The sequence below is a fragment of the Ipomoea triloba genome, chromosome 9 (assembly GCF_003576645.1).
Source record: "Ipomoea triloba cultivar NCNSP0323 chromosome 9, ASM357664v1".
Lineage (NCBI taxonomy): Eukaryota > Viridiplantae > Streptophyta > Magnoliopsida > Solanales > Convolvulaceae > Ipomoea > Ipomoea triloba.
This window is the reverse complement of record NC_044924.1, coordinates 22,085,110-22,105,847: the sequence shown is the minus strand read 5'-3', so window position 1 is coordinate 22,105,847 and position 20,738 is coordinate 22,085,110.

Genomic DNA, 20,738 nt, shown 5'->3' with positions numbered 1-20,738 from the left:
TAATGAAAGGCATGGACACCATATTTGGTAATGTGTATTTACCTTTATGAATTATTTGTCAAAACTTTTATCTGATGGAAGTGACAAATGGATTACCTTACTTAGCCGTTGTGCTAATTACACTTCACCGTGTACGTCATTTCAGATGTCATCCAGTGAAGGATCCTGTAGCCCGGCAAACACTCCTGATCATGTTTGCCCGGGACCTACTTTTGTTGGTCAGACTTTGCATGACACGCCGGACAGAGACCCCTATTCTCCACCCGATTCTCAAAGCTCTCCAGACTATACTCCAGCGTCCCCTGACTATACTCCAGCAACCCCAGTCAGCCCAGTCAATCCTTATTCCTTTTTGGACTTAGTAGATGAGTTAAATGCTCAGTATGGGTACTACCCCATAGAGCTTATTCCCGGTTCTGACCCTATCGAGTTCATTGTCCGCTACCCGTGTCCGTGGGACTCCGACCCACGAGATTTTCGTGACGAGTGGTCAATGATGTTAGTCGAGTGTCGCTTCCTCGATCACATCATGTGGTTCGAGGGAGAGTGGCACCTCGTTTGGGGCACGTACACCACACCGGTGTACCGAAGTTTGGATTAGAGGGCCAGAGTTGGGAAGTTTTTGGATGGTTTTCTCTTTTTGTGTATATATATCTTTTGGTAGCCTTAGTTTTGGCTGGCTCTAGTCTGTTAGGGCAGTGGAGGACCCGAAGTTTGTAAATAACAGCCGTCGGGCAAATTCTTACAAATACCTTTTGATATTAATATATATGCCTAAAATATTATATTTTGATGTTTGGGGTGTTGATGTTGAGTGTGTTTCTTTTAGCCTGTGCACTTAGAGTGGAAGTTTTATCAAAGAGGTGATAGGCTTCATTCTAAGTGTGGCGGTAGCACCCAGTTTACTGCTGTAAGATGTAAGCTTCCGTAGCGTTATATTACGCATATTGTAATAGTTGTCGGAGCAGAAATTGGGGTGTTACACCAACTTCTAAAATTTACAATATTTTTCCTTGTTTTTGGCAGATGAGGTTAGATATTGTAAACGTTTGAGAAGATTCTCAGGTCTTTCAATGTGTGGAGAACATTCTAAAAGTTCACTATAGAAACTACAAGCATGCATTGCACAAAGAGTTATTGAAATATAACTCTGCAACTGAGGTAAAGTTACATGTTCCTAAAGGTCTAACAACTGAGAATTGGAATGAGCTATGTGATTATTGGTCTAAAGGAGATGTACAGGTTTTTTTCTTCCTCATATTATAGTTATATAGTTATACTTTTGGCTTGATGAAAATATTTATATTATTGTGATGCTTAATACTATAGGTGAAATGCATGATAAACTCTTGGTGCCGCAGCCAACAAAAAATGCCTCATAATCAAGGATCGACAGCATTTGTGCCTGTCTTTAATGAACTCGTATGTATTCAAATTTCATTTATGGTTCAATTGAGATATATATTTAATTGATTATTGCTTATTTGTTTAACCATAGAGGCAAAAAGAGGAGGGATGTTTTATGCCTAATAGGATTGCTTTGTTTAAGTTCACACGTTGTAAGAATGACAAGTGGATTACAAATGAAGCTGAGGAGAACTATGTACGTGATTTTAGAAACTTTAAGCAATACAAATCTTCAACTATTATTATGATCTATAATATTTTATAACATTTTTCATTTAATCGAATTTGTCAACTTTTTCAGAAAAATATGATCCCTACTCTGAGCCATCATCTAAGTTAGAGAGTCTAACCACATCTTGTTTGTTTATTGTTATTAGAAAGTACCTTCTTGATTTTTTTTCTTTCTTTTTCTTTTTATGCAATTAAATTGATTATTACTCTCACTAGCAACTACTTTTAGTTGCAAAAGCGTTGTTGTTGTTTTTGTGCTTACAGGTGAATAGCTAGTTGCATGCAAACCCGTTCCAAAGGGGTACAAGGATTGCTAGCAATTGACCACGAGATCAACGCGATAGTGAAAAGACGGAACAGAGCAGCCCGTAATCAAGAACATATTATTGAAGAAATGGCTTCACCAAGCAGGGTTGAACACCCAGACGGGGTCACTACTGAAACATTAATGAGTGCAGGATTGAGTGCACCTCAGAACAGATCCCCATTGAGAGATGTAGATGAAAATGAGGAACAACCTCGTCAAAGGGAAAGGGATCAACCATTGATACCACCACCCCATGTTGGGCAGTACCAAGAAAGGGATCCCTACTATGAGCAGCCCAATGATAGAGCTGGATTCTATGAAAGGGAAGATCAGTTTGAGCCAAGAAGGAGAAATGCACCAAGGGAGAACTTCTTTGATCAAAGAGGAAGAGAAGTTCCTAGAGATGATTACTATGAACCAAGGAGGATGAATGCTCCACGGGAGAACTACCGGGGTTATATGAGAGAGGAAAGAAGAGAAGAAAGAAGAACTATAGCAGATTTGATGACCCCAGAGTTCAGTATGCACCACTCTATTTACATACCACCAGTGGAAGCAAACAACTTTGACATCAAGCCTTCGGTTATAACTTTGGTTCAGAATGCTCCATTTAGTGGTTTGCCTTCAGAGGATCCACATGGCCACATCACTCGGTTTGTGAGGTCTTGTGGAATGTACAGACAGAATGGGGTGCCTGAAGAAGTGGTTCGGCTCAAGTTATTCCCATTTTAAGTTATAGGGGATGCTTCTCGTTGGTTGGATTCTCATGCAACCAATCACTTCAGGTCCTGGGAACAATTGCACAAAGAATTCATACAGGAGTTCTTTCCCTTAACAAAGACTCTAAAAATTAGGAAGCAAGTTCAGGAGTTCAAGCAAGGATTAATGGAGTCATTAGGGGAAGCCCGGAGGAGATTCAAGGCACTTAAAAGACAATTCCCACCAGACGTGTTTCATCCATGGGATGTCATCAGTTCTTTCTACGGGGAACTAACAGATGAGAATAAGATGCTGTTGGATTCCTCATCGAAAGGAGCATTTGTGTCCTCATTGCCAGAAGATGCTGAGGAATTGATTGAGACTATTTCAGCTAACACATCTTGTTGTTATAATAAAAGGGATTCCAAGTCTGGGTTGTATGAGGTGAGTAACAGCACCGCTTCAGATGCTAGAGTTGAGGCAATGGGACATGAAATCCGGAGGCTCCAGGCAAGGATTGAGAAGATGGGAAAACAACCACAGGAGGGAAATCCATGTATGTCACTAGTTCTTTACTGTGACATATGTGGTGGACCTCACGGGACACAAGAATGCACTTCTACATATGACGACCCCGGTTGTGAGCAAGTGAGTGTTGTGGGCTACCAAAGGCATCAAAATATCAATTCATATGGTAACACCAATCAGAACTGGAGGCAAGGTCAAGGGTGGCAACAGCACCCAAGTCAAAGTCAAGGGTGGCAAAATCAAAGGATAGGAGGAAATCAGGGTGGAAGTTCTTCATATAACACCTATAGGGGCAATGCTAACACTCAAATTCCACCTCAAAGAGAGGGGCCCTATAGACCACCACCTACAAAGAGAATAGGAAATTATCCTCCTAGAGATGAGCCACCGAGGGAGAGTTTTGAAGAAAAAATGTTGAGAATGATGACTGAAATCAAGCAAGACATGGGACACATGAGGCAGGAGTGGAAACAAGATATAAGACAGGAAGTTTCAGCTGTGAGACAAGAGGTCTCAAACTACAAGCAAGAGGTCTCAAACTACAGGCAAGAGTCCACTTCTTCCATTCGCAATCTGGAAAATCAGATGGCCCAGGTTACCAAAACAATGGCAGAAAGACCCCAGGGAGCACTTCCTAGTACCACAGAAAATAACCCCCGGGAGAGAGTTCAGACCATTACTTTGAGAAGTGATAAAGAGCTTCCTGATCCTGTGTTGCATAAGGGCTCGACCTCAAAGAGCCCAATTGAGGAAGAAAATGTGAAAGTCCATGTTGAAGAGAGTGCAGAATAGAACATTAGTCTAGTTGCACCCGTAAGTCCACATGTTGAGAAATCCTTAGAAAAAGGCAAGGAAAAAGCTTATGTTCCAGTTTACAGGCCACCACTTCCCTATCTTGGGAGGTTGAAGAAAAATGAGGACAAAACTCAGTATGGTAAGTTTCTGCACCTTTTAAAACAACTGCATATTAACATGCCTTTTGTAGATGCCTTGGGCCAAATGCCAAGATATGCAAAGTTTTTGAAGGACCTCCTCACCAATAAGAAGAAACTGGAGGAATCAACCACTGTGGTATTTGGTGAGGAATGTTCAGCAATTGTGCAGAAAGACTTACCTCAAAAGCTAAAGGATCCTAGGAGCTTCACGATTCCTTGCCAGATAGGTGACACAGATTTTCATAAGGCTTTAGCTGACTTAGGTGCAAGTATTAATCTTATGCCATTTGAACTCTTTAAGAATTTGGATTTCGGAACTCTTAAACCAACACGTATTTGTATTCAGTTGGCCGATCGGTCTATTAAACATCCCAAGGGGATAGTCGAAGACGTGTTGGTTAGAGTTGATAAGTTTATCTTTCCAGTGGATTTTGTTATTTTAGACATGGACACCGACATTAAGGTGCCATTAATCCTTGGTAGGCCATTCTTGGCAACTGCGAGGGCACTTATTGATGTTGGGAGTGGGAAACTAGTCATTCGTGCTGGTGACGAGTGTGCTAGTTTTGACGTGTCTAAATTGAAAAAATACCCCATGTCTGCTGATGATTCTTGTAATTTTGTAGATATATTGCATAACCACATTGAGTCGGTAGTGCCCCATTTGATTCTTGATGAAAAAAACAAAAGAGATCTTGATAGGTTTAGTTGGGGCACTACTATTGCTTGTTGTGAAAAGAATTTTGAACTTGTTGATAATAATCTTGTTGACTGTGTAAATGATGAATCTTTGGATTTTGATGAGTTTGACAATGTTGATGCTTGTGCTTGTGATGCTATTTCTGCTGTTGAAAATGATAATGCTTGTTGTCATATGAATGGTGAAGTTGAGGAGGAAATGGTTGGATTGAAAAGGGTTGCATTAGTGGCTGATAATGTGAAAGAAAAACAAGAGGGAGGAATGGAAGAAAGTGGTTCAAAGAGTGAGCTTAAACCCTTACCCGAGCATTTAGAGTATGTTTTTCTGGGGGAAGATTCTACACTTCCAGTGGTGATTTCGTCTTCACTGGAGGAGAATCAAAAGAATAGACTTTTGGGGTTGTTAAAAAAGAATAAGGGGGCAATTGGGTGGAAACTAAGTGATATGAAAGGGATTAGCCCCACTTTATGCACTCATAAGATCCTCGTAGAGGATGAAGCTAAGGCTGTAGCCCAACCCCAAAGAAGATTAAACCCTAATATGAATGAGGTAGTGAAGAATGAGGTAGTCAGACTCCTAGATGTGGGGATGATTTACTCCATTTCTGATAGTGCTTGGGTGAGTCCGACCCATGTTGTGCCAAAGAAAGGGCGGATAACTGTTGAGACCAATGAAAAAAATGAATTGATTCCTATTAGGAAGGTCACGGGTTGGCGGATATGCATTGACTATAGAAGGTTGAATGATGCCACCCGTAAGGATCATTTTCCCTTACCTTTCATTGACCAAATGGTAGAGAGGATTAGTCGCCATGGGTTTTATTGCTTTCTAGATGGGATGAGTGGATATTTTCAAATCCCTGTGGCTTTAGAAGATCAAGAAAACACCACTTTCACCTGTCCTTTTGGAACCTTTGCATACAGACGCATGCCATTTGACCTGTGTAATGCACCGGCCACTTTCATGAGGTGCATGATAGCCATATTCGGGGATTACATTGGAGACTTCATGGAGGTCTTTATGGATGACTTTACCATTTGGGGGGAATCTTTTGAACAATGTCTTGAAAATCTGGAAAAAGTAATGGTAAGGTGTCAAGAGGTAAATCTTGCATTGAGTTGGGAGAAGTGTTATTATATGGTGGAAGAGGGAATAGTGTTGGGGCATAAGGTTTCAAAGAAGGGAATTGAAGTCGACAAAGCAAAAACATCTGTTATAGAAAACCTACCTCCACCCAACTCTGTTTCTAGCTTAAGAAGTTTCCTAGGTCATGCGGGGTTTTACCGAAGGTTCATTAAAGATTTTTCTAAGATAGCCAGACCCTTGACCAAGCTTTTAGAGCAAGATGTTGAGTTTGAATTTGGAGAGGAGTGCCTAGTTGCCTTTAGGACTCTTAAGGAGATGTTGGTGAGTGCTCCTGTTTTAGTAGGACCTGATTGGGCATTGCCATTTGAACTTATGTGTGATGCTAGTGGTTATTCAGTAGGTGTGGTCTTGGGGCAAAGGAAGAATAAATATTTTCAACCAATTGCCTTTGCTTCTAAGACTTTAGACAAAACTCAACAAAATTATACCACCATTGAGAAGGAGTTGTTGGCAGTTGTCTTTGCCCTTGATAAGTTCAGGTCCTACCTTCTGTTGTCTAAAGTCATAGTGTTCACAGACCATGCGGCTTTAAGATATCTGATGTCTAAAGTCGAGGCCAAGCCTAGATTAATAAGGTGGGTCCTACTCTTGCAAGAGTTTGACCTTGAAATTCGAGATAAGAGAGGTTCTGAAAAATGGGGCTGCTGATCATCTTTCTAGAATTGAGCAGCCAGAGTGTGGGGATGTGAGGTCTAAGATTGATGAGCGTTTTCCTGATGAGAAATTGTTGAGTACGGATGAGGTCCCTTGGTATGCTGATATAGCCAATTATCTCCTTGGGGGAGTCATGCCCACTCACTTAGATTCCCATGGTAGAAGAAAGTTCTTAGCCGAGGCTAGGCACTACTTCTAGGATGACCCTTTTCTTTTCCGTGTTTGTGCTAATTAGATGATTAGGAGGTGTGTGTCGGAGAATGAGGGATTGGAAATCTTAGGCCATTGCCATGCTGGGCCTACTGGGGGGCACCATTCTGCAAATAGAACAGCTAGGAAGGTTTTAGAAGCTGGTTTCTATTGGCCTACGTTGTTTAGAGATGCCCAATGCTGTGTTCGAAATTGTGATAGATGCCAGCGGGTAGGTAATATTTCTGGGAGAGATGAGATGCCTCAAACCTATATCCTAGCTTGTGAGGTGTTTGATATTTGGGGTTTAGATTTCGTAGGCCCGTTTCCTGATGCTAAGGGGCTTAAATATATCCTTGTGGCCATAGATTATGTCTCTAAGTGGGTAGAGGCACAGGCCTTGAGAACAAATGATGCCAGATCGGTAATTGCTTTTCTTAAAAAGTTGTTCTCTAGGTTCGGGGTGCATCGTGTGCTTATTAGTGACAGGGGAACTCACTTTAGAAATGCACCTTTGGAAAAAGTGTTGGCAAAATATGGGGTGCAACATAGAGGGGGAGTTCCTTACCACCGTCAGACTAGTGGCCAAGTTGAAAATGCAAACCGGGATATTAAGGCCATTTTGGAAAAAACGGTGGCAAGGCACCGTAGGGATTGGCCTGAGAAGCTTGATGATGCTTTATGGGCATTTAGAACAGCTTATAAAACCCTAGTGGAACCACTCCATTCCGGTTGGTTTATGGCAAAGCATGCCACTTGCCAGTGGAAGTTGAGCACAAGGCCTACTGGGCCATTAAAAAGCTTAATAGTGATATTGATTTTGCAGGGAGAGAAAGACTTTGGCAATTAGATGAATTGGAAGAATGGAAAACTCTAGCCTATGAAAACTCTAAGGCTTACGAAGAAAGAACTAAAGTTTATCATGACAGGCATATTAAACAAGGCAAAGAGTTCAAGGAAGGTGATCAGGTGTTGTTGTTCAATGCTAGATTAAAGCTATTCCCTGGAAAGCTTAAGTCTAGATGGTCAGGTCTATTCACCATCACAAAGGTGTTCCCATATGGCACCATTGAGGTTACACACCCGGAAAAAGGGAATTTTAAAGTTAATGGGCACCAAGTAAAAAAGTACCATGGAGGGAGTGTGGATCGTCTAGTGGAAACCGCGAAGTTGGTTGAGCTTCAAAAATTGAATTGATTTTGCGTCGGGCTAAGGACGTTAAACGTGGCGCTCTTGGGAGGCACCCCACGCTCATTTACGCTTTTATTTTATTTTATTTATTTATTTTTATTGTTCTTTCTATTTTAGTTCATCTTGTGCAAAGGCAGAAGTGTGGGGAAGCTAATGTTTTGTTTAAAGTGTGGTAACCAGCAGGTACAAGGTTCCAACGAACACTTATGGTCTTACCGGGCGATAACATGGTCCAGAAATTACAAAATGAGGTACCAATGGCCGTCACGCTGCTAGTCACACCGTGACCAACAACGTGACCTCATTTGACATGCATTCTGTTTCTGCCGTCACTATGGGGTTCACACCGTGACCCTCTTAGTGACGCCACAGCTTTAGTTTTCTGAAGTTGGGTGTCAAGTTGCTGGTCACGGTGTGACCAGCAGCTTGACACCCAACTTCAGAATGTTCAGTTTTTTAGTCACTATGCTGGTCACGGTGACCTGCTATATATATAATTGTTATGTTTAATTTTGGTCCTAGTCGCTGCAGCCTTCCCCCAAAAACCCAATACCCTTCTCTTTCTCTCTCTCTCTGTCGCAACTCACTCACCACCGCCGAACTATCGCCCCTCCACCCACATAACACCACCGCCTCCCATATATATTAGTATACGATCTATTTGGTACTATAAGAACAATAACCCATTAAAAATATTACTATATTATTAAATTCCTCTCATGATAATATTAAAAGAAAGAATTCTAACAATCAAATTACTATATGATGTATATTATTGTATTCAAAAAAATATTACTATATTATATGTTAATGTATGTAATTAAATTCTTCTCATGATGATATTCAAAAAAAAATTCCAACAACCAAATTACTATATGATGCATATTATAGTATTAAAAAAAATATTACAATATTATGTTAATGTACGCAATTTAATTTCTCTCATGATAATATTAAAAAAAATTCAACAATCAAATTACTATATGATGTATATTATAGTATTCAAAAAAAATATTACTGTATTATGTTAATGTACATAATTAAATTCCTCTCATGATAATATTAAAAAAAATTTCAATAATCATATTACTATACGATGTATATTATAGTATTAAAAAATATTACTATATTATGTTAATGTACGTAATTAAATTCATCTCATGATAATATTAAAAAAAATAAAAATTCCAACAATCAANTATATATATATATATATATATATATATATATATATAAAGTTTACCGATTAAAATTATTATTGATTGATGTATACATGTAATGACTTTATTTAGTAAGCTTTATATGATCTATACTATATATAAAAGTAAAATTCTTCTATTTCATTTTTCTTAGACCTGGCAATTCGTGTATACGGGTTCGTTAACGGGTCGACACGAACACGATAAGGCTAAACACGAACACAACACGTTATGGTTAACGGGTTCAAAATTGTAACACGAACACGAACACGAACATGATTTGTTAACGGGTTAAACGAATTGACACGATAGACACGTTTTGTTAACAGGTTTCAGATCGTGTCGACACGATATGACATGTAACCCGTTTAAACCCGCTAAATCTATTGATATATTAAAAACTAAAATTTAAAGTGAACTTATATAAAAAAGAAACAAAACATACAATCCAATCCATCAAACAAACTAAAAAAAATATTCAATTTATAACATTCATAAAATTATAAAATATCCAAAAATCATAATTAAAGAAGTCCATACTAGTTTTTAGAATAAAATTGAACACAATAAACATTCAAATTTTAGATTGTTGAATATCAATAATTGGTGTATGATCTTGGCCTACTGTAGTAAATTCATTCTTAATCATGTTCATGATATATTTTGTAAAGACAATGGTTCTTACATAAATGACAATGGTTCTTAGCGGGTTCTAAACAGGTCTGTGTAAAGGGGTTTGTGTAAACGGGTTAACACGATACTATTAACGGGTTAAACGGGTTCTTAATAGGTTTAACGGGTTGACCCGTTCAGACCCGAAAACATAACGGGTTCTTAACGGGTCATCCCGTTAACGACCCGAGACATGTTAAGGCTAAACACTAACCCGTTATTTTCGTGTCCGGTTTCGTGTCGTGTTAACGGGTCGTGTCCATAATTGCCAGGTCTAATTTTTCTGCACAAACTTTTGAGGTCAATTAATTAAATATTTTATTGGTCAAATAATTAATAAAACTTTTTTGGTAAGAAAATGTAAAATGAAAATTAACTAATATCTATTAATTGGTAATATTGTTTTTATATTCACGTATCAACACTATTAATAAAACTTATAAAATCCCTCCTTCAACTTTCCAGCACAACTAATATTATTAATTAATTGATAAAAAAAATTAATAAAGTTTAATTGGTAACAAAATTTTATTTACCAAATTTTGAGAATAATTACACCATTATAATTGTGAGAATAATGGAAATTTTTTTTGTGTAATTTTATAATAAAAAATAATTTATTATTATTTACACCAAAAATAATAATTCAAATACTTATTTGTACTTATATATCTATATTACTATTAATGAAAATAAAATCATCCTTTGTGAAAATATAAAAAGATCCTAATAGAAAAGGAGACGAAAACAAGGCAAATTGGAAAAGTTAAAGGATATTACTAATTGATTGAAAATTATTTAAAAACTTTAAAAAAAATTAATTACACTTTCCTTTTAAAAATTTTAAATTATTTAAACTTTAAAAAAATTAATTAAACATGGGTTGTTAGATTTTTTATAACAATTAAAATTAATTTATTCGAATATAGAGGAGGAAGAAAAAATTAAATGCGATATGGTGAAAATGAATATACATAAGGTATAAAAGTATAATTGCACATATATTAGTGTACTTGTCTAATAATTATTATGGTAATTAAGCTAAACATCGGTCGTTAAATTTATTTTTATAATAATTATAAATAGATTATTTCTCTTTTTTCCCATATTTATTTTAGTAATAATATAATTACATAAGTCATATTACATATTGATCTTTTTAAAATGTATTATAAAAAAATTTATCCGTACATCGCACTGGTAATTGGACAATTATTTATTCTAATTCAAGCAAGAAAAACATCAGAAAACATAATCGATTCAACTAATTTCATCAATTGCGCTATATAATATTCGATGATATAATTTATATAATTGTATATCGATCCAAATATTCTTAAAATATTATAACAAATCCATTCCGTGCAACGTACGTGCTAAAATACTAGTTTGATATAAGTAGTAATTTAATTTTCTTATAATTGTTATCTTACCCTACTTATACATCATGTTATTACTACTACTGTATAAAACTTTTATAGTAATAATGTTATAATAGCCCAAGAATGAGGTCGAATAAAAATGCATAAAGCACAAAATACGACCATGATACAAGATCGTGGATGAGGTTTTATTTAGAAAATTTTTAAAATTAATTATTGTAATCTATTAAATTTTGATAATCTATTAAATAATTTAGAAAAAGTTGTAATTTGTGAACTGTTAAAGTTTAAAAAAAACAAAAACTTTAACAGTTCACAAATTACAACTTTTTCCGATCCCTTTTTAAAAGGCCCATCTTCTTAAGTAAAGTGAAAAAAGGTAGAACTAGAAAGTAAAGAAGAAACGATTGTAGGTGTAGTACAAACTACTCTCTATATTCACCATCTAAAAACGCTCCCTTCATGACCGGTAACGGATGCAAGGGTGGTTCTATGTACGTAGCCTATGATTTTTTATTTATTTTTTATTTTTTTCTGTTGGTACAGTGCTACTTCATCTTTTTCGTTTTCTTTTATCAAGTTTAAATTGAGTTTTTATTAATTTTTGTTAAATCATTTAAATTGTAAAGATTTTTTTTAAAACATAACTATACAATACAATTCAAATTAGAATTGTATATTGACCAGTGTGATTATCTGTTTATAAAATGAACTTAAAGTCCAATCTTAATAAATTGTTACAATTTCCATCTTTGTCAATGTATAAGAAAAGTTTTTTAGCTACTAAAGAATATATATGAACACTGTGGAATGCAAAATTTTATTGTGGACCATGGTCTATGTAGCAACGTGGACCATGAAGTATGTATCATTTTAATTACACTTTGCCTACTTTGAATTTGATAGAGTTATGGAGATAAAAATATTTCTACCATCGGGCATAGCAATAAATCACTTTTTATTATTGGTTATCATAAATTTGCTAACCCAAACAATGGTATTTAAAAAAATTAATCTTGTTAATTGCACATCAAATAATAAATGATTTCGATGAAAAATCTTAATCTCTATCAGTGTTGTAAAAATCATACGTAGGCACCGGTAAGCCGCCTAACATATCACCATAAGTCCATAATCAGTGGTCTACGCGGCCGATTAGGCTGCCTAAACGCTTGCGCTAACCGCCTAGGCCTCTTAGGCACCGACTAGGCCGCCTAGTCCGCCTATTAGCTATTGTTATTTTAATGAGTTATTTCACTCAAAACGACATCGTTTTGAGCGAAATAACCCGAAATATTCAAACTCTAGATGTTTTTAGGTTAAAGTTTAATATTTTAGTATTAATTAATAAAGTATTAAGTAGTTTATAATTATTACTCTTAAAAAATTTAAAAATTTAAAATTTAAAAAAAAAATAAAATAAAAAATAAAATAAAAAATACATGGCCCCTAACGATTTTTTCAACCATAATCCATATAGCGTGATCATTTCAATTTTAGGATGCTAAAAAATTTAGTAATTCAATCGTACAAGGAATTTGTCAGATTTTTTTTGAAAGCAGGAATTTGTCAGATTTTTTTTTGAAAGCAGGAATTTTTCAGATTAGATTACACAAATTTAACAATGCAAGAGCACAAAAACAAACTGTTGCCACCTAATATTTTAAATATATTCGCCTTAAAATTGCATCCATATTGGGAACCAAAAACTAAAATAGAATTTTTTTTAAATATTTATTATTACCATATTTCATTTTAAAAATGAAAAAAATATTTTGTTATATCAATCAAAAAAGTGAAAAAAATGTTCAAATATTTTCTTTTCTTGATAGAAAAATCATAAAGGTAAAAAGTGTTGAAACTCAAACCTGAGGCATTCTTTATGAAAAGAAACAATGATGCCATCAAACCAAAAGGTATTTGATATAAAATTACTCAATTGGTTATTTTTATTGTATTTGGTAATTATATGAAAAATTTTAACTTAGTGAAAATTAATTAAAAAAAAACCAATAAGATTATAAATATAATGTGTTTAATGTCTAAAAATAAATATTATGATGTAAATCTAGAAGAGGAAAATAACCTTTTACAATATTGTCAATAGAATTAATTATACTTGGCACTTTGTACTTTAATATAAATCGTAATTTTCTTATAATTATTATCTTACCCTACTTATACATCATGTTATTACTACTATATAAAACTTTTATAGTAATACCCATCTTTACGAAACCCAAACCCTACTGAAGTTCTCTCCACTTTTGTTTCCTTCACGGTCGCCGCCTCCGTGAAGCAAGCGGATCGGAGGCGGCGTCCAATCGTCTTCTCTTGCTGTTATCTCCACCTCAGGCAGCGTCCATCTTTATTGTCTTTTCTGCATTCACTGTTTTCTCCTCCATCTCCACCGCTACTTGTCGTTACTCTCTTATTTTCGCATTGTTGTTTCCCTTTGCTTTATTTTATTGGTTTAATTTTGCTTGCAGTTTTTGTGTTTTTCCTCTCGTTGTTTTGACGAGTTTCTTCCAATCATTTACTTGGCGAGTTCTTTTTTCATAATGCGTGAAACGATAAAACTAGTCATAGCTTACGTAAATATATCCTGGGTGACAAACATGACAATGAGAAAGAGACTCCTATGAACTATGATATGCAGTTCAGCCCAATGGAGATATTGTCAATGGATAGAAGAATGGCGATGGGGATATTGTCAATGGATAGAAGAATGAAAATAGATACTCAGGTGGTGTGCAAGACTATTCAACCAGTGTCAGTCTTGGGTACGTTTGACCAAATCATTAAAGAAGCTTTAAGTTCGTTCAAAGAATTCGGCTTCAAATTTGTGAAACAGTCTACGAATCAAGTTTTCTATGCTAGGGAAGTTGTTTCTATGTCTGACTGTAAGGAATATTTGACCATTCCATCGATCTTTATTGTAAACGTTTCAGCCTAGGATTAATGAATTAGCTTCTTTATTTTTTTTTTAAAAAAAAAACTTTTATAGTAATAATGGTATAATAGCCAAAGAATGTGGCCGAATAAAAATGCAAGAAGCACAAAATACGATCATGATACAAAATCATGGATGAGGTTTTATTTAGAAAATTTTTAAAAATTAATTAGAGTAATCTACTAAATTTTGATAATTTTAATAATTAACTTTAAACATCCACAAATTACGTATAACTTTTTCTCCCTTTAAAAGGCCCATCTTCTTAAGAAAAGTGCAAAAAAGGTAGATCTAGAAAGTAAAGAAGAAACGATCGTAGGTGTAGTACAAACTACTCTCTATATTCGCCATCTAAAAACGCTCCCTTCATGGCCGGTGACGGATGCAAGGCTGGTTCTAAAAAGTCTTTGCCCATTCCGACGAAAGCACCGCCACAAGCTAATCAACTTCTGATGGTGGAGGGGCAAGATTGGTCTTCAGAGGGAGAGTTTGAGGAGGAAGACAAAGTAGACGAGAATGGTGAATCAAGCAATGAGGATGATGGAGAGCAAGGAAAAGGTGAAACTGAACAAAACGGGCTACCAGATGGGTTTTACCTAGTTGAGACCGCGAGGAAGAAGCGAGTTTGACAGGTTGGGCTTTCGTTTAATTAAAAAAAAAGTATTTTTCTTTTTTAATTTTACATTTTAACGTTTTAAAATTTCATTTTTATTTAAAAAGTAAATATACATTAACAGAATGCTTAGTTTATGGGATTGAATTTTGCCTTCAGACACAGTAGCTATATTTTATTAAGATTTCTTTCCTGAAATATTTTCGGCATGCATTCATCATCTGTTTGTACAAATTAAAGCTATTTTATTAAGATTTCTTTCCTCAATCTGTCCATATATTCATGTGCTTTTGGTGGCTACTTGACTTGGGTTTGCAAATTTTTGGAACTCTGGGCAAACCAAACAGGGCGAACCCCAATACTTAATCAAATGGTATGTAAAGAATCGGATTTAATTTTGAAGAGAAAGAACAGTTTTCTATTTTCCTTCAATTTTGAAATTTATAATTTAACATTGATTTTATTTTCCTTCAATTTTGAAATTTATAATTTAACATTGATTTATGGTGGGTGTTTGAATTGTGCGAAGGGTGGGTTGGCCGGAGGAGTCAAACATTTGAATTGTGCGAAGGGTGGGTTGGCCGGAGGAGTCAAACACGTGGGAGCCGATGGAGAATTTGGCGTCTATCACCGATATGATAGATGAATTCGAAGAAAGGTTGTCTTTTCTTTACAAAGAAAAAAGGTTCATTACTGAATAGAAGCTGTAATTCATTCTGACTTATTTTTTTTAATTGTATATGAAGTTTGGCTAAAAAGAAACAACAGAAGAAACCTTTACCTCCCCCTTCCCCTGTGGTGACCAAGAAGAAGAATGTATGTTGTGCCAATGCTAGGAAGACAAAGGAGTGTTCAAAGACAATGGAATCCCCAACAAATGGGCAACCTCAAGATGGCTAGTGAGGATAAATCCTTACAATAATAAGTGAACCTAAAGAAGAATTAGTTGTGCCCAAAACCAAGATGGCTAGTGAGGATAAATCCTTACAACGCTCTCAGGAAGCCCAATCTGTTAGAGGGGCTAAGAAGAAGAAGAGTGAGTCTGGTCCCTCGGCTAAGAAGTTTAAATTTTCTAAACGTGGTGAGTGTGTGGATCTGTGGAACCTTGGGGATGATCACTTTGTCGATAAAGACCTTGACTGAGGTGGGATTTTTAGTTGGCTTAAACTTCATCAGTGTTTGCTGTTATTTCAAATTATTATTTTATGAATTTTCATTTGCTAATGCATATGATAAAAACCATAAAGGGCATCTCATTGACAAAATCCTAAGCATTAATTTTTTCATTTTTTTAAACTTTACTAACGTTTACGATTTTTGGGGTGTTTGGTATTTATTTGGTAAATAGTTGTACGGAAAAAATTGTACTTTTGGTTCTATGACTTTAAAAACTAACGAATTAATTCTTTAACTATGCTTTTTTTAACGGATTTGGTCCTCCCGACCAAATCACCGGCCGAATGCGGTCGGAAAAACTTAACCCATGTCTATGGGAAAAATTGATTAAGCAATAATTCTGGCCAAAACGCAACCCTAATTTGGCTTAACTCAAATTTCTCCCGTTCAAAAAATAGACAAAGAACGAAGTCGTGGAGGGGTACTTCGTCTGGGCAGAAGCAAAGAAGAAGGGAGAAAGCAAGGAAATCTGTCTCATACTCTGGGCATCAACGTAACTCTCGTCGAGGGATAGTTCGTCGTCTACGCATGGAGCTCTACTCTACAATGCGAAAATCATCAGTAGCGACTGGAACGGGTCCACCCAAAATACGATACAACTAAGTAAGTAATAGTTTGTTAAATTTTGAAATTGTATGAAGTTGATAGTTTATTATAATATTTGTTGTTTGTGTTGAGTGTTGTGTGTGGAGTAGAATGATAGTAGAGCATATCTAGGGTTTGGCGTGTGGTTTATATATGCAAAAAGAATAATAATTTTTTATATACTTGTGTGGAGTAGAATGACAGTAAAGCATATATGTAGACCAATATGTTGATTATTGTTTATTGTAGGATGTAGATTCATATGTTTTCTGTGGGGACCATTTTTGTCATGTGCATATTGTAGTGTGTTCTGTGGGGACCACTTGGTTTAAACTTTTATGATAATGTCATGTGCATATACTGGGATTTGGAAGCATTGATTTTTAACTTTATTATTTTTTGTTCTATGGGGACCACTATGTTGACTGTTGCATGTAAATGGTTGCTTTACCGGAGATGAAGTTGGTCCATTTTCAGTTCTGCTTTTTTAAAATGGGATAATAAATATAGTTTGTGAAGTAAAATATTTGCGTGGTGAGTATGAAATATATGAGAGAATGGAAGCTACGGAAGTGCGTCTAGATGGGTTGAAAGATAGGATAAAGCAGTTAGGGTATTCTGAAGTAGGAGTGATAATTTATTGGTTTTGGAATGAGAGATTGAAGTTACTACAATCAGATAATGATGTAATAACACTATTGAATGAGGATAACCCGGGAAAGCATTTGGAGATTCGGGTAGAAACACTAGATGATCTTAGACTTGATTGATGCAGAAATGGAAGTAGTTGAGCCAGATAGTGATTGGGAAAGGGAGGCTGAAGTTGACTTTATATATGGGGTAGATGATGAGGTAGGTGTAGAGGTTGGGGATGAGGTACTGCGATGGAATAAATTCTGTGGTTAATCCCGTCGCGATATTTAGTCAACAAATTTATTTCCTTTTGCGATGCAAAAAAAAAGTCCGTCGCAATATCGTACCAATTTCGCGACGGACGAAAATCGGTAGCCTTTTCCGTTGCGACATTGGCGACGTAATTCAATTCGGTCGCGAATATTTGATCGCCAATATTTCGCGGGTTTTAATTTTTCTTTTTCCCAATATTCGCAACACAATTAAATTCTATCACCTTATCCTTCGCAATATGGCAATGGAAGCTAGTCGGTCGCTATATGGCGACATATTAATTTTCGTCGCGACATGGGCGACGTAATTCAATTATGTCGCAAGTTCGGTCGCAAATATTTTCCCGCAAATATTTCGCGGGTTTTATTTTCTATTTTGCCAATATTCGCGATGGAATTAAATTTCGTCGCCTTTTCCGTCGCAATATTGCAACGGATGCTAATCGGTCGCGAAATCGGTCGCTATATGGCGACGAATTATGTTCCGTCGCAATTCACGATTTTTCTTGTAGTGCGCAAGTTCTTTGGCAACAAAGGTGACCGAATAGACATTGAATGACTGCTTTAGTTGTTTTTTGGAAGGTGTAAACACAATTTTTTGTAATATAATGGTGAAAGCATGTATGTAAACAGCCATTAGACACTGTGGCAAATGCTTTGGTAAACATACATGTAGTAAGAAACAATTTATGTACTGATGGTTTCCTCTTGCTTTGACAAATGATTGTGAACTCGATGCCAATTGGTTAATGAAAAAGTATGATTCTTTTGCTTACTACTTGTTTTCTTTTGCACTAACCATTTCTACCTTGAAAGCTACCAAAACAAACCATCATCCTTGAAAGCTACCAAAACAAACCATCATCCTTGAAAGCTACCAAAACATACATTACCAAAACAAACCATCATTCATACATGACCAAAACATACCAAATTCATACATTACAAATACAAACCATAATTTGGATCAATTCATTACATAAACCTACAACCAACAAATACTACAAAAATTACGACAGTGACCGGTACTACAACCTTGCTCATCCACTTAAACAATTTGACATCATCTTTATCCCCTTTAATCTTCATATTTAATTTGCGCATCTCTTCATCTTGTTTCTTGATGCGTTTTAGCAAGCCTGGAATTATTCGCTTTGAACGATTGCACATTGGAGGATCATACCAATCAATAAATCCACATCCCACCTTCCTCTGGATTAATTGAAATGACATTTCATGAATTAGCTTTAAACACCCAGAAAAAAATAAATTTATGAAAAAAAACGAAACAAAAAGAAAACCTTAAAAAATGAACTTACAATACCACCGGGGCATTGCCAAAACCTACGCCCTCGATTTTTAGTTGTCCATGAAGTTTGAATTTTCAGTTGCTCCCCACATCTACAATGGACAATTGGAAACCTTTCCCCAAATTCATAGTACTCACTGCCTTCATTAGAAGAACAAGAGGAATAGGAATCAAACATACCCAGGACGAGTAGATGGAGAATCAGTTGTGCGTCTTCTTTCTTCTCTTCCTCCTTTTCTTATTTCTGCGCTATTCCATACTCATTTCTCTTCCATACGCATTCCTCCGCGTTCCACTTATAATAGTTTAATCGATTCTTCCCCCCTTTTTTTTAAAACAGAGAATGATCGTTATGCCCTGAATATTTATGTAATTAGACATGGGTTAAGTTTTTCCGGCCTGTGATTTGGCCGGGAGTACAAAAGCCGTTAAAAAAAGCATAGTTAAAGGATTAATTCGTTAGTTTCTAAAGTCAAGTGTTGCAAATAACACAGGCCCTAAAGTCAAGTGATAACCGTTACCGTTAGCTTATTGGGTTAGTGGGTGACTAGCTAGTGGATAGCATTAGCGGATTGTAGAAAGATGTTTTGATAAATTAGTTGTTTGCTGATAGCTGATTATATACAAACTTTTAATAAATTAGTTGTTAGCCCGATAGCTGATTACATACAAAATTACTACTCAAAAAGTTGATAATAAAGCAAGCTTTGAATCGCTTTTTGAATTTTCGAACAATAAGCTGTTAAAAACTAATTAATCAAGAACTTGCTGTTTGACCAAGACAGATAGTTAATAGTGGTCAAATAAGCCAAAATTGAAATAGTTAATAGTTGTCAAATCAGCCAAAATTGACTAATAAACTAATGGCATGGAATAGCATTCCCAATAATAGGCATATTCATTTGTTTGGTAAAAATTTGAGATTCCTAGCCTCCTCTAGGCATTAGGCTATTCCTAAGTTCCCAGGAATTAAGGCTTCTTAAATGAAAGAGCTTTTGGCTCTTTAAGGCTTCCTCATCCTATTGTTAATTCAATAGAGAAGCAAAGTTTCTCTTATATAGAGGAGCTTAAATGAGCTCCTCTTCTTAAGTTACCAATGTGGGATCAAAAACTCCTATTTGTGTTTTTTTTTTAATTATTATTATTATTATTCCTTTTTTCTTATTATTGATATTAATATTATTATAAGTTTTATTTTATTATTACATAATAATAATAAAAATAATAATAATATTAATATTAATAATAACATGAATGTCCTTATAAGTCATTTTACTTATTAACCGCTAACCTAAACAACTAATTTTACCAAACATTTTTTACAAATCGCTAATACAATATGCTGGTCAAACCAGCTATTTCATATATAATTTTGTTTTGTATTATTATTATTATTATTATTATTATTATTATTATTATTATTATTATTATTATTATTATTACATATTTTATAAGGGTATTTATGTCTTTTAAAACATATTTCATTTTTATTCCTTAAACCAACTAAACATTGTAATATAATTCCTAAAGTCTATTTCTCTCGCGAACCAAATAATAGAATACAATTCCTATTCTATTCTTTGCCTATTCCATTCCTTATAGAATATATATCATTTCTATTACCTCAAAATTTATTCCGTGAAGCAAACGTGCTGTAATTATGTCAAATTACAAAGTGGTTGTCTTTCCCTCCGCTCATTTCCTCTTTCGGACAACTAGGTTTAACTACTAGAAATTGATCTTTTGTTCAGCGAGGCGTTTATATTCCCTCAAATTTAGAACTAAAAAGGCAGTTGTTTTGCCTATAATTTTATTTTTATTTTTTTTATTTTTATTTTTTATTTTTTTCTGTTGGTACGGTGCTACTTAATCTTTTTCGTTTTTTTTATCAAGTTTAAATTGAGTTTTTATTAATTTTTGTTAAATCATTTCAATAGTAAACATTTTTTTTAATTTA